Genomic DNA, 16261 nt, shown 5'->3' on the forward strand with positions numbered 1-16261 from the left:
ATCATCTGTCTCGTGCTTTCGTATTTTTCGCATACTTGTTGGCCAGATCCTGGCCTCTTTCTGGTTTGTATCACGTAGTAATATGGTACCACACTGAAACAGTCAATAGAATCTGGTTGCGAATAGTATTTTAGAGGATAACGCAGGTTACGTCGGTGTTAGTTCTGGTATTTGCAATCATCTGGCTCATACTTGGGCGTTTTTGGCATACTTGTTGGCCAGGTCCTGGGTTTTTTCTGGTTTGGATCCCGTAGTGATGAAGTTCCACAACGAAGCAGTCAATTAAACCTGGTTGCGATAAATATTTTAGAGGAGAACGCCGGTTATATCTCGGGTAGGTCTGGTATTTGCCCTCATCTGTCTCGTACCATCGCATTTTTCGCATACTTGTTGGCCAGATCCTGGCCTTTTTCTGGCTTGGACCACGTAGTAATGTGGTATCACACTGAAACAGTCAATTAAACCTGGTTCCGGTTAATATTTTAGAGGATAACGCCGGTTATGTCTCGGGTAGATCTGGAATTTGCCCTCATCTTGCTCGTGCTTTCGTATTTTTCGCATACTTGTTGGCCAGATCCTGGGCATTTTCTGGTTTGGATCACGTAGTAATGTGGTATCACACTGAAACAGTCAATTAAACCTGGTTCCGATTAATATTTTCGAGAATAACGCTGGTTATGTCTGGGTTAGTTCTGGTATTTGCAATCATCTGGGTCATACTTTCGCGTTTTTCGCATACTTGTTGGCCAGGTCCTGGGTTTTTTCTGGTTTGGATCCTGTAGTAATGAAGTTCCACAACGAAACAGTCAATTAAACCTGGTTGCGATAAATATTTTAGAGGATAACGCCGGTTATATCTCGGGTAGGTCTGGGATTTGCCGTCATCTGGCTCGTATTTTCGCATTTTTCGCATACTTGTTGGCCAGATCCTGGCCTTTTTCTGGCTTGGACCACGTAGTAATGTGGTATCACACTGAAACAGTCAATTAAACCTGGTTGCGATTAATATTTTCGAGGATAACGCCGGTTATGTCTCGGGAAGTTCTGGTATTTGCAATCATCTGGCTCATACTTTCGCGTTTTTCGCATACTTGTTGGCCAGATCCTGGGTTTTTTCTGGTTTGGATCCCGTAGAAATGAAGTTCCACACCGAAACAGTCAATTAAACCTGGATGCGATTAATATTTCAGAGGATCACGCCGGTTATGTCTCGGGTAGGTCTGGGATTTGCCGTCATCTGGCTCGTATTTTCGCATTCTTCGCATACTTGTTGGCCAGATCCTGGCCTTTTTCTGTCTTGGACCACGTAGTAATGTGGTATCACACTGAAACAGTCAATTAAACCTGGTTCCGGTTAATATTTTAGAGGATAACGCCGGTTATGTCTCGGGTAGGTCTGGGATTTGCCGTCATCTGGCTCGTATTTTCGCATTTTTCGCATACTTGTTGGCCAGATCCTGGCGTTTTTCTGGCTTGGACCACGTAGTAATGTGGTATCACACTGAAACAGTCAATAGAATCTGGTTCCGAATAGTATTTTAGAGGATAACGCAGGTTACGTTTGGGTTAGTTCTGGTATTTGTAATCATCTCGCTCATACTTTCGCGTTTTTCGCATACTTGTTGGGCAGATCCTGGGTTTTTTCTGATTTGGATCCCGTAGTAATGTGGTTCCTCACCGAAACAGTCAATTAAACCTGGTTGCGATTAATATTTTAGAGGATAACGCCGGTTATGTCTGGGTTAGGTCTGGAATTTGCCCTCATCTGGCTCGTACTTTCGCATTTTTCGCATACTTGTTGGCCAAATCATCGCCTTTTTCTGGTTTGGCTCACGTAGTAACGCGGTACCACACTGAAACAGTCAATAAAAGCTGGTTCCGATTATTATTTTAGAGGATAACGCCGGTTATGTCTGGGTTAGGTCTGGGATTTGCCCTCATCTGGCTCGTACTTTCGCATTTTTCGCATACTTGTTGGCCAGATCCTGGCCTTTTTCTGGTTTGGATCACGTAGTAATGCGGTACCACACCGAAACAGTCAATTAAACCTGGTTGCGATTAATATTTTAGAAGATAACGCCGGTTATGTCTCGGTTAGGTCTGGGATTTGCCATCATCTGTCTCGTGCTTTCGTATTTTTCGCATACTTGTTGGCCAGATCCTGGCCTCTTTCTGGTTTGTATCACGTAGTAATATGGTATCACACTGAAACAGTCAATAGAATCTGGTTGCGAATAGTATTTTAGAGGATAACGCAGGTTACGTCGGGGTTAGTTCTGGTATTTGCAATCATCTGGCTCATACTTGGGCGTTTTTGGCATACTTGTTGGCCAGGTCCTGGGTTTTTTCTGGTTTGGATCCCGTAGTGATGAAGTTCCACAACGAAGCAGTCAATTAAACCTGGTTGCGATAAATATTTTAGAGGAGAACGCCGGTTATATCTCGGGTAGGTCTGGTATTTGCCCTCATCTGTCTCGTACCATCGCATTTTTCGCATACTTGTTGGCCAGATCCTGGCCTTTTTCTGGCTTGGACCACGTAGTAATGTGGTATCACACTGAAACAGTCAATTAAACCTGGTTCCGGTTAATATTTTAGAGGATAACGCCGGTTATGTCTCGGGTAGATCTGGAATTTGCCCTCATCTTGCTCGTGCTTTCGTATTTTTCGCATACTTGTTGGCCAGATCCTGGGCATTTTCTGGTTTGGATCACGTAGTAATGTGGGACCACACTGAAACAGTCAATCAAACCTGGTTCCGATTAATATTTTCGAGAATAACGCTGGTTATGTCTGGGTTAGTTCTGGTATTTGCAATCATCTGGGTCATACTTTCGCGTTTTTCGCATACTTGTTGGCCAGGTCCTGGGTTTTTTCTGGTTTGGATCCTGTAGTAATGAAGTTCCACAACGAAACAGTCAATTAAACCTGGTTGCGATAAATATTTTAGAGGATAACGCCGGTTATATCTCGGGTAGGTCTGGGATTTGCCGTCATCTGGCTCGTATTTTCGCATTTTTCGCATACTTGTTGGCCAGATCCTGGCCTTTTTCTGGCTTGGACCACGTAGTAATGTGGTATCACACTGAAACAGTCAATTAAACCTGGTTGCGATTAATATTTTCGAGGATAACGCCGGTTATGTCTCGGGAAGTTCTGGTATTTGCAATCATCTGGCTCATACTTTCGCGTTTTTCGCATACTTGTTGGCCAGATCCTGGGTTTTTTCTGGTTTGGATCCCGTAGAAATGAAGTTCCACACCGAAACAGTCAATTAAACCTGGTTGCGATTAATATTTCAGAGGATCACGCCGGTTATGTCTCGGGTAGGTCTGGGATTTGCCGTCATCTGGCTCGTATTTTCGCATTCTTCGCATACTTGTTGGCCAGATCCTGGCCTTTTTCTGTCTTGGACCACGTAGTAACGCGGTACCACACTGAAACAGTCAATAAAAGCTGGTTCCGATTATTATTTTAGAGGATAACGCCGGTTATGTCTGGGTTAGGTCTGGGATTTGCCCTCATCTGGCTCGTACTTTCGCATTTTTCGCATACTTGTTGGCCAGATCCTGGCCTTTTTCAGGTTTGGATCACGTAGTAATGCGGTACCACACCGAAACAGTCAATTAAACCTGGTTGCGATTAATATTTTAGTGGATAACGCCGGTTATGTCTTGGTTAGGTCTGGTATTTGCCCTCATCTGGCTCGTACCTTCGCATTTTTCGCATACTTGTTGGCCAGATCCTGGGTTTTTTCTGGTGTGGATGCCGTAGTAATGAAGTTCCACACCGAAACAGTCAATAGAATTTGGTTCCGAATAGTATTTTAGAGGATAACGCAGGTTACGTCTGGGTTAGTTCTGGTATTTGCAATCATCTGGCTCATACTTTCGCGTTTTTCGCATACTTGTTGGGCAGATCCTGGGTTTTCTCTGGTTTGGATCCCGTAGTAATGAAGTTCCACACCGAAACAGTCAATTAAACCTGGTTGCGAGTAATATTTTAGAGGATAACGCAGGTTATGTCTCGGTTCGGTCTGGGATTTGCCGTCATCTGACTCGTATTTTCGCATTTTTCGCATACTTGTTGGCCTGATCCTGGCCTTTTTCTGGCTTGGACCACGTTGCAATGTGGTATCACACTGAAACAGTCAATTAAACCTGGTTCCGATTAATATTTTAGTGGATAACGCCGGTTATGTCTTGGTTAGGTCTGGTATTTGCCCTCATCTGGCTCGTACCTTGGCATTTTTCGCATACTTTGTGGCCATATCCTGGCCTTCTTCTGGCTTGGACCACGTTGTAATGAGGTACCACACTGATACAGTCAATAAAACCTGGTTCCGATTAATATTTTAGAGGATAACGCCGGTTATGTCTGGGTTAGGTCTGGTATTTGCCCTCATCTGTCTCGTGCTTGCGTATTTTTCGCATACTTGTTGGCCAGATCCTGGCCTTTTTCTGGTTTGTATCACGTAGTAATATGGTATCACACAGAAACAGTCAATAGAATCTGGTTCCGAATAGTATTTTAGAGGATAACGCAGGTTACGTCTGGGTTAGTTCTGGTATTTGCAATCATCTGGCTCATACTTTCGCGTTTTTCGCTTACTTGTTGGCCAGATCCTGGGTTTTTTCTGGTTTGGACCACGTAGTAATGAGGTACCACACTGAAACAGTCAATTGAACCTGGTTCCGATTAATATTTTCGAGGATAACGCTGGTTATGACTGGGTTAGTTCTGGTATTTGCAATAATCTGGCTCATACTTTCGCGTTTTTCCCATACTTGTTGGCCAGATCCTGGGTTTTTTCTGGTTTGGAACCCGTAGTAATGCAGTTCCACACCGAAACAGTCAATTAAACCTGGTTGCGGTAAATATTTTAGAGGATAACGCCGGTTATATCTCGGGTAGGTCTGGGATTTGCCGTCATCTGGCTCGTATTTTCGCATTTTTCGCATACTTGTTGGCCAGATTCTGGCCTTTTTCTGGCTTGGGCCACGTAGTAATGTGGCATCACACTGAAACAGTCAATTAAGCCTGGTTGCGATTAATATTTTAGAGGATAACACCGGTTATGTCTCGGGTAGTTCTGGGATTTGCCGAAATCTGGCTCGTACTTTCGCATTTTTCGCATACTTGTTGGCCAGATCCTGGCCATTTTCTGGTTTGGATCACGTAGTAATGTGGTACCTCACCGAAACAGTCAATTATACCTGGTTGCGATTAATATATTAGAGGATAACGCCGGTTATGTCTCGGTTAGGTCTTGGATTTGCCCTCATCTGGCTCGTTCTTCCGAATTTTTCGCATACTTGTTGGCCAAATCATCGCCTTTTTCTGGTTTGGCTCACGTAGTAATGCGGTACCACACAGAAATTGTCAAGTACACCTGGTTGCGATTAATATTTTCGAGGATAACGCTGGTTATGTCTGAGTTAGTTCTGGTATTTGCAATTATCTGGATCAAACTTCCGCGTTTTTCGCATACTTGTTGACCAGATCCTGGATTTTTTCTGGTTTGGATCCCGTAGTAATGAAGCTCCACACCGAAACAGTCAATTAAACCTGGTTCCGATTAATATTTTAGAGGATAACGCCGGTTATGTCTGGGTTAGGTCTGGTATTTGCCCTCATCTGTCTCGTACCATCGCATTTTTCGCTTACTTGTTGGCCAGATCCTGGCCTTTACCTGGCTTGTACCACGTAGTAATGAGGTACCACACTGTAACAGTCAATTAAACCTGGTTCCGATTAATATTTTCGAGGATAACGCTGGTTATGTCTGGGTTAGTTCTGGTATTTGCAATCATCTGGCTCATACTTTCGCGTTTTTCGCATACTTGTTGGCCAGATCCTGGCTTTTTTCTGGTTTGGATCCCGTAGTAATGAAGTTCCACACCGAAACAGTCAATTAAACCTGGTTGCGAAAAATATTTTAGAGGTTAACGCCGGTTATATCTCGGATAGGTCTGGGATTTGCCGTCATCTGGCTCGTATTTTCGCATTTTTCGCATACTTGTTGGCCAGATCCTGGCCTTTTTCTGGCTTGGGCCACGTAGTAATGTGGCATCACAATGAAACAGTCAATTAAACCTGGTTGCGATTAATATTTTAGAGGATAACGCCGGTTATGTCTGGGTTAGGTCTGGTATTTGCCCTCATCTGGCTCGTACGGTCGCATTTTTGGCATACTTGTTGGCCAGATCCTGGCCTTTTTCTGGCTTGGACCACGTAGTAATGTGGTACCACACTGAAACAGTCAATAGAATCTGGTTCCGAATAGTATTTTAGAGGATAACGCAGGTTACGTCTGGGTTAGTTCTGGTATTTGCAATCATCTGGCTCATACTTTCGCGTTTTTCGCATACTTGTTGGCAGATCCTGGGTTTTTTCTGGTTTGGATCCCGTAGTAATGAAGTTCCACATCGAAACAGTCAATTAAACCTGGTTGCGATAAATATTTTAGAGGATAACGCCGGTTATGTCTCGGTTAGGTCTGGGATTTGCCGTCATCTGGCTCGTATTTTCGCATTTTTCGCATACTTGTTGGCCTGATCCTGGTCTTTTTCTGGCTTGGACCACGTAGCAATGTGGTATCACACTGAAACAGTCAATTAAACCTGGTTCCTATTAATATTATAGTGGATAACGCCGGTTATGTCTTGGTTAGGTCTGGTATTTGCCCTCATCTGGCTCGTACCTTCGCATTTTTCGCATACTTGTTGGCAAGATCCTGGCCTTTTTCTGCCTTGGACCACGTTGCAATGTGGTATCACACTGAAACAGTCAATTAAACCTGGTTCCGATTAATATTTTAGTGGATAACGCCGGTTATGTCTTGGTTAGGTCTGGTATTTGCCCTCATCTGGCTCGTACCTTCGCATTTTTCGCATACTTGTTGGCCAGATCCTGGCCTTTTTCTGGCTTGGACCACGTAGCAATGTGGTATCACACTGAAACAGTCAATTAAACCTGGGTACGATTAATATTTTAGTGGATAACGCCGGTTATGTCTCGGTTAGGTCTGGGATTTGCCCTCATCTGGCTCGTACCTTCGCATTTTTCGCATACTTCTTGGCCAGATCCTGGCCTTTTTCTGGCTTGGACCACGTTGTAATGAGGTACCACACTGATACAGTCAATAAAACCTGGTTCCGATTAATATTTTAGAGGATAACGCCGGTTATGTCTGGGTTAGGCCTGGTATTTGCCCTCATCTGGCTCGTACCTTCGCATTTTTCGCCTACTTGTTGGCAAGATCCTGGCCTTTTTCTGGTTTGGATCCCGTAGTAATGTGGTTCCTCACCGAAACAGTCAATTAAACCTGGTTGCGATTAATATTTCGGTGGATAACGCCGGTTATGTCTCGGTTAGGTCTGGGATTTGCTCTCATCTGGCTCGTACCTTCGCATTTTTCGCATACTTCTTGGCCAGATCCTGGCCTTTTTCTGGCTTGGACCACGTTGTAATGAGGTACCACACTGATACAGTCAATAAAACCAGGTTCCGATTAATATTTTAGTGGATAACGCCGGTTATGTCTCGGTTAGGTCTGGGATTTGCCCTCATCTGGCTCGTACCACCGCATTTTTCGCATACTTGTTGGCCAGATCATGGCCTTTTTCTGGTTTGGATCCCGTAGTAATGTGGTTCCTCAACGAAACAGTCAATTAAACCTGGTTGCGATTAATATTTTAGAGGATAACGCCGGTTATGTCTCGGTTAGGTCTGGGATTTGCCCTCATCTGGCTCGTACTTTCGCATTTTTCGCATACTTGTTGGCCAGATCCTGGCCTTTTTCTGGTTTGGATCACGTAGTAATGCGGTACCACACCGAAAGTGTCAATTAAACCTGGTTGCGATTAATATTTTAGAGGATAACGCCAGTTATGTCTCGGTTAGTTCTGGGATTTGCCCTCATCTGGCTCGTACTTTCGCATTTCTCGCATACTTGTTGGCCAGATCCCGGCCTTTTTCTGGTTTGGATCCCGTAGTAATGTGGTTCCTCACCGAAACAGTCAATTAAACCTGGTTGCGATTAATATTTTAGAGGATAACGCCGGTTATGTCTGGGTTAGGTCTGGAATTTGCCCTCATCTGGCTCGTACTTTCGCATTTTTCGCATACTTCTTGGCCAAATCATCGCCTTTTTCTGGTTCGGCTCACGTAGTAATGCGGTACCACACCGAAATTGTCAACTACACCTGGTTGCGATTAATATTTTAGAGGATAACGCCGGTTATGTCTCGGTTAGGTCTGGGATTTGCCCTCATCTGGCTCGTACCTTCGCATTTTTCGCCTACTTGTTGGCAAGATCCTGGCCTTTTTCTGCCTTGGACCACGTAGCAATGTGGTATCACACTGAAACAGTCAATCAAACCTGGTTCCGATTAATATTTTAGTGGATAACGCCGGTTATGTCTTGGTTAGGTCTGGTATTTGCCCTCATCTGGCTCGTACCTTCGCATTTTTCGCATACTTGTTGGCCAGATCCTGGCCTTTTTCTGGCTTGGACCACGTAGCAATGTGGTATCACACTGAAACAGTCAATTAAACCTGGGTACGATTAATATTTTAGTGGATAACGCCGGTTATGTCTCGGTTAGGTCTGGGATTTGCCCTCATCTGGCTCGTACCTTCGCATTTTTCGCATACTTGTTGGCCAGATCCTGGCCTTTTTCTGGCTTGGACCACGTTGTAATGAGGTACCACACTGATACAGTCAATAAAACCTGGTTCCGTTTAATATTTTAGAGGATAACGCCGGTTATGTCTGGGTTAGGTCTGGTATTTGCCCTCATCTGGCTCGTACTTTCGCATTTTTCGCATACTTGTTGGCCAGATCCTGGCCTTTTTCTGGTTTGGATCCCGTAGTAATGTGGTTCCTCATCGAAACAGTCAATTAAACCTGGTTGCGATTAATATTTTAGAGGATAACGCCGGTTATGTCTCGGTTAGGTCTGGGATTTGCCCTCATCTGGCTCGTACTTTCGCATTTTTCGCATACTTGTTGGCCAGATCCTGGGCATTTTCTGGTTTGGATCACGTAGTAATGTGGTACCACACTGAAACAGTCAATTAAACCTGGTTCCGATTAATATTTTCGAGGATAACGCTGGTTATGTCTGGGCTAGTTCTGGTATTTGCAATCATCTGGGTCATACTTTCGCGTTTTTCACATACTTGTTGGCCAGGTCCTGGGTGCTTTCTGGTTTGGTTCCCGTAGTAATGAAGTTCCACAACGAAACAGTCAATTAAACCTGGTTGCGATAAATATTTTAGAGGATAACGCCGGGTATATCTCGGGTAGGTCTGGGATTTGCCGTCATCTGGCTCGTGTTTTCGCATTTTTCGCATACTTGTTGGCCAGATCCTGGCCTTTTTCTGGCTTGGACCACGTAGTAATGTGGTATCACACTGAAACAGTCAATTAAACCTGGTTCCGGGTAATATTTTAGAGGATAACGCCGGTTATGTCTCGGGTAGATCTGGAATTTGCCCTCATCTTGCTCGTGCTTTCGTATTTTTCGCATACTTGTTGGCCAGATCCTGGGCATTTTCTGGTTTGCATCACGTAGTAATGTGGGACCACACTGAAACAGTCAATTAAACCTGGTTCCGATTAATATTTTCGAGGATAACGCTGGTTATGTCTGGGTTAGTTCTGGTATTTGCAATCATCTGGGTCATACTTTCGCGTTTTTCGCATACTTGTTGGCCAGGTCCTGGGTTTTTTCTGGTTTGGATCCTGTAGTAATGAAGCTCCACAACGAAACAGTCAAATAAACCTGGTTGCGATAAATATTTTAGAGGATAACGCCGGTTATATCTCGGGTAGGTCTGGGATTTGCCGTCATCTGGCTCGTATTTTCGCAGTTTTCGCATACTTGTTGGCCAGATCCTGGCCTTTTTCTGGCCTGGACCACGTAGTAATGTGGTATCACACTGAAACAGTCAATTAAACCTGGTTGCGATTAATATTTTCGAGGATAACGCCGGTTATGTCTCGGGAAGTTCTGGTATTTGCAATCATCTGGCTCATACTTTCGCGTTTTTCGCATACTTGTTGGCCAGATCCTGGGTTTTTTCTGGTTTGGATCCCGTAGTAATTAAGTTCCACACCGAAACAGTCAATTAAACCTGGTTGCGATTAATATTTCAGAGGATCACGCCGGTTATGTCTCGGGTAGGTCTGGGATTTGCCGTCATCTGGCTCGTATTTTCGCATTCTTCGCATACTTGTTGGCCAGATCCTGGCCTTTTTCTGTCTTGGACCACGTAGTAATGTGGTATCACACTGAAACAGTCAATTAAACCTGGTTCCGGTTAATATTTTAGAGGATAACGCCGGTTAAGTCTCGGGTAGGTCTGGGATTTGCCGTCATCTGGCTCGTATTTTCGCATTTTTCGCATACTTGTTGGGCAGATCCTGGCGTTTTTCTGGCTTGGACCACGTAGTAATGTGGTATCACACTGAAACAGTCAATAGAATCTGGTTCCGAATAGTATTTTAGAGGATAACGCAGGTTACGTCTGGGTTAGTTCTGGTATTTGCAATCATCTCGCTCATACTTTCGCGTTTTTCGCATACTTGTTGGCGAGATCCTGGGGTTTTTCTGGTTTGGATCCCGTAGTAATGAAGTTCCACACCGAAACAGTCAATTAAACCTGGTTGCGATTGTATTTTAGAGGATAACGCCGGTTATGTCTCGGTTAGGTCTGGGATTTGCCATCATCTGTCTCATACTTTCGCGTTTTTCGCATACTTGTTGGCGAGATCCTGGGTTTTTTCTGGTTCGGATCCCGTAGTAATGAAGTTCCACATCGAAGCAGTCAATTAAACCTGGTTGCGATTATATTTTAGAGGATAACGCCGGTTATGTCTCGGGTAGGTCTGGGATTTGCCGTCATCTGGCCCGTATGTTCGCATTTGTCGCATAGATGTTGGCCAGATCCTGGCCTTTTTCTGGCTTGGACCACGTAGTAATGTGGTATCACACTGAAACAGTCAATTAAACCTGGTTGCTATTAATATTTTAGAGGATAACGCCGGTTATGTCTCGGTTAGGTCTGGGATTTGCCCTCATCTTGCTCGTGCTTTCGTATTTTTCGCATAATTGTTGGCCAGATCCTGGCCTTCTTCTGGGTTGGACCACGTAGTAATGTGGCAACACACTGAAACAGTCAATTAAACCTGGTTCCGATTAATATTTTAGAGGATAACGCCGGTTATGTCCTGGTTAGGTCTGGTATTTGCCCTCATCTGGCTCGTACCTTCGCATTTTTCGCTTACTTGTTGGCCAGATCCTGGCCTTTTTCTGGCTTGGACCACGTAGTAATGAGGTACCACACTGAAGCAGTCAATAAAACCTGGTTCCGATTAATATTTTAGAGGATAACGCTGGTTATGTCTGAGTTAGTTCTGGTATTTGCAATCATCTGGCTCATACTTTCGCGTCTTTCGCATACTTGTTGGCCAGATCCTGGCCTTTTTCTGGTTTGGATCCCGTAGTAATGTGGTTCCTCATCGAAACAGTCAATTAAACCTGGTTGCGATTAATATTTTAGTGGATAACGCCGGTTATGTCTCGGTTAGGTCTGGGATTTGCCCTCATCTGGCTCGTACTTTCGCATTTTTCGCATACTTGTTGGCCAGATCATGGCCTTTTTCTGGTTTGGATCCCGTAGTAATGTGGTTCCTCACCGAAGCAGTCAATTAAACCTGGTTGCGATTAATATTTCAGGGGATAACGCAGGTTACGTCTGGGTTAGTTCTGGTATTTGCAATCATCTGGCCCATACTTTCGCGTTTTTCGCATACTTGTTGGCCAGATCCTGGGGTTTTTCTGGTTTGGATCCCGTAGTAATGAGGTTCCACACCGAAACAGTCAATTAAACCTGGTTGCGATTAATATTTTAGAAGATAACGCCGGTTATGTCTCGGTTAGGTCTGGGATTTGCCATCATCTGTCTCGTGCTTTCGTATTTTTCGCATACTTGTTGGCCAGATCCTGGCCTCTTTCTGGTTTGGATCACGTAGTAATATGGTACCACACTGAAACAGTCAATAGAATCTGGTTCCGAATAGTATTTTAGAGGATAACGCAGGTTACGTCGGGGTTAGTTCTGGTATTTGCAATCATCTGGCTCATACTTGCGCGTTTTTCGCATACTTGTTGGCCAGGTCCTGGGTTTTCTCTGGTTTGGATCCCGTAGTAATGAAGTTCCACAACGAAACAGTCAATTAAACCAGGTTGCGATAAATATTTTAGAGGAGAACGCCGGTTATATCTCGGGTAGGTCTGGGATTTGCCGTCATCTGGCTCGTATTTTCGCATTTTTCGCATACTTGTTGGCCAGATCCTGGCGTTTTTCTGGCTTGGACCACGTAGTAATGTGGTATCACACTGAAACAGTCAATTAAACCTGGTTCCGGTTAATATTTTAGAGGATAACGCCGGTTATGTCTCGGGTAGGTCTGGAATTTGCCCTCATCTTGCTCGTGCTTTCGTATTTTTCGCATACTTGTTGGCCAGATCCTGGGCATTTTCTGGTTTGGATCACGTAGTAATGTGGCTCCACACCGAAGCAGTCAATTAAACCTGGTTGCGATGAATAGTTTGGAGGATAACGCTGGTTATGTTTGGGTTAGTTCTGGTATTTGCAATCATCTGGCTCGTACTTTCGCATTTCTCGCATACTTGTTGGCAAGATCCTGGGCTTATTTTGGTTTGGATCACGTAGTAATGTGGTACCACAGTGAAACAGTCAATAAAAGCTAGTTCCGGATAGTATTTTAGAGGATAACGCAGGTTACGTCTGGGTTAGTTCTGGCTTTTGCAATCATCTGGCTCATACCTGGCCAGATCCTGGGTTTTTTCTGGTTTGGATCCCGTAGTAATGAAGTTCCACACCGAAACAGTCAATTAAACCTGGTTGCGATTAATATTTCAGAGGATCACGCCGGTTATGTCTCGGGTAGGTCTGGGATTTGCCGTCATCTGGCTCGTATTTTCGCATTCTTCGCATACTTGTTTGCCAGATCCTGGCCTTTTTCTCTCTTGGACCACGTAGTAATGTGGTATCACACTGAAACAGTCAATTATATCTGGTTGCGATTAATATTTCAGGGGATCACGCCGGTTATGTCTCGGGTAGGTCTGGGATTTGCCCTCATCTGGCCCGTACTTTCGCATTTTTCGCATACTTGTTGGCCAGATCCTGGCCGTTTCTGGCTTGGACCACGTAGTAATTTGGTACCACACTGAAACAGTCAATTAAAGCTGGTTCCGATTAATATTTTAGAGGATAACGCAGGTTATGTCTGGGTACGGTCTGGTGTTTGCTCTCATCTGGCTCGTACTTTCGCATTTTTCGCATACTTGTTGTCCAAATCATCGCCTTTTTCTGGTTTGGCTCACGTAGTAGTGCGGTACCACACCGAAATTGTCAACTACACCTGGTTGCGATTAATATTTTACAGGATAACGCCGGTTATGTCTCGGTTAGGTCTGGGATTTGCCCTCATCTGGCTCGTACCTTCGCATTTTTCGCCTACTAGTTGGCAAGATCCTGGACTTTTTCTGGTTGGGATCACATAGTAATGCGGTACCACACCGAAGCAGTCAATTAAACCTGGTTGCGATTACTATATAAGAGGATTACGCCGGTTATCTTTGGGTTAGGTCTGGTATTTGCCCTCATCTGGCTCGTACTTTCGCATTTTTCGCATACTTGTTGGCCAGATCCTGGGCATTTTCTGGTTTGGATCAGGTAGTAATGTGGTACCACACTGAAACAGTCAATAAAAGCTGGTTCCGAATAGTATTTTAGGGGATAACGCAGGTTACGTCGGGGTTAGTTCTGGTATTTGCAATCATCTGGCTCATACTTTCGCGTTTTTCGCATACTTGTTGGCCAGATCCTGGGGTTTTTCTGGTTTGGATCCCGTAGTAATGAGGTTCCACACCGAAACAGTCAATTAAACCTGGTTGCGATTAATATTCTAGAAGATAACGCCGGTTATGTCTCGGTTAGGTCTGGGATTTGCCATCATCTGTCTCGTGCTTTCGTATTTTTCGCATACTTGTTGGCCAGATCCTGGCCTCTTTCTGGTTTGTATCACGTAGTAATATGGTACCACACTGAAACAGTCAATAGAATCTGGTTGCGAATAGTATTTTAGAGGATAACGCAGGTTACGTCGGGGTTAGTTCTGGTATTTGCAATCATCTGGCTCATACTTTCGCGTTTTTCGCATACTTGTTGGCCAGGTCCTGGGTTTTTTCTGGTTTGGATCCCGTAGTAATGAAGTTCCACAACGAAACAGTCAATTAAACCTGGATGCGATAAATATTTTAGAGGAGAACGCCGGTTATGTCTCGGGTAGGTCTGGGATTTGCCCTCATCTGGCCCGTACTTTCGCATTTTTCGCATACTTGTTGGCCAGATCCTGGCCGTTTCTGGCTTGGACCACGTAGTAATTTGGTACCACACTGAAACAGTCAATTAAAGCTGGTTCCGATTAACATTTTTGAGGATAACGCAGGTTATGTCTGGGTACGGTCTGGTGTTTGCTCACATCTGGCTCGTACTTTCGCATTTTTCGCATACTTGTTGGCCAAATCATCGCCTTTTTCTGGTTTGGCTCACGTAGTAGTACGGTACCACACCGAAATTGTCAACTACACCTGGTTGCGATTAATATTTTACAGGATAACGCCGGTTATGTCTCGGTTAGGTCTGGGATTTGCCCTCATCTGGCTCGTACCTTCGCATTTTTCGCCTACTAGTTGGCAAGATCCTGGACTTTTTCTGGTTGGGATCACGTAGTAATGCGGTACCACACCGAAGCAGTCAATTAAACCTGGTTGCGATTACTATATAAGAGGATTACGCCGGTTATCTTTGGGTTAGGTCTGGGATTTGCCCTCATCTGGCTCGTACCACCGCATTTTTCGCATACTTGTTGGCCAGATCATGGCCTTTTTCTGGTTTGGATCCCGTAGTAATGTGGTTCCTCAACGAAACAGTCAATTAAACCTGGTTGCGATTAATATTTTAGAGGATAACGCCGGTTATGTCTCGGTTAGGTCTGGGATTTGCCCTCATCTGGCTCGTACTTTCGCATTTTTCGCATACTTGTTGGCCAGATCCTGGCCTTTTTCTGGTTTGGATCACGTAGTAATGCGGTACCACACCGAAAGTGTCAATTAAACCTGGTTGCGATTAATATTTTAGAGGATAACGCCGGTTATGTCTGGGTTAGGTCTGGGATTTGCCCTCATCTGGCTCGTACTTTCGCATTTCTCGCATACTTGTTGGCCAGATCCCGGCCTTTTTCTGGTTTGGATCCCGTAGTAATGTGGTTCCTCACCGAAACAGTCAATTAAACCTGGTTGCGATTAATATTTTAGAGGATAACGCCGGTTATGTCTGGGTTAGGTCTGGAATTTGCCCTCATCTGGCTCGTACTTTCGCGTTTTTCGCATACTTCTTGGCCAAATCATCGCCTTTTTCTGGTTCGGCTCACGTAGTAATGCGGTACCACACCGAAATTGTCAACTACACCTGGTTGCGATTAATATTTTAGAGGATAACGCCGGTTATGTCTCGGTTAGGTCTGGGATTTGCCCTCATCTGGCTCGTACCTTCGCATTTTTCGCCTACTTGTTGGCAAGATCCTGGCCTTTTTCTGCCTTGGACCACGTAGCAATGTGGTATCACACTGAAACAGTCAATTAAACCTGGTTCCGATTAATATTTTAGTGGATAACGCCGGTTATGTCTTGGTTAGGTCTGGTATTTGCCCTCATCTGGCTCGTACCTTCGCATTTTTCGCATACTTGTTGGCCAGATCCTGGCCTTTTTCTGGCTTGGACCACGTAGCAATGTGGTATCACACTGAAACAGTCAATTAAACCTGGGTACGATTAATATTTTAGTGGATAACGCCGGTTATGTCTCGGTTAGGTCTGGGATTTGCCCTCATCTGGCTCGTACCTTCGCATTTTTCGCATACTTGTTGGCCAGATCCTGGCCTTTTTCTGGCTTGGACCACGTTGTAATGAGGTACCACACTGATACAGTCAATAAAACCTGGTTCCGTTTAATATTTTAGAGGATAACGCCGGTTATGTCTGGGTTAGGTCTGGTATTTGCCCTCATCTGGCTCGTACTTTCGCATTTTTCGCATACTTGTTGGCCAGATCCTGGCCTTTTTCTGGTTTGGATCCCGTAGTAATGTGGTTCCTCATCG

The sequence above is a fragment of the Colletes latitarsis genome, chromosome 3, assembly GCF_051014445.1.
Source record: "Colletes latitarsis isolate SP2378_abdomen chromosome 3, iyColLati1, whole genome shotgun sequence".
NCBI classification, from domain to species: Eukaryota; Metazoa; Arthropoda; class Insecta; order Hymenoptera; family Colletidae; genus Colletes; species Colletes latitarsis.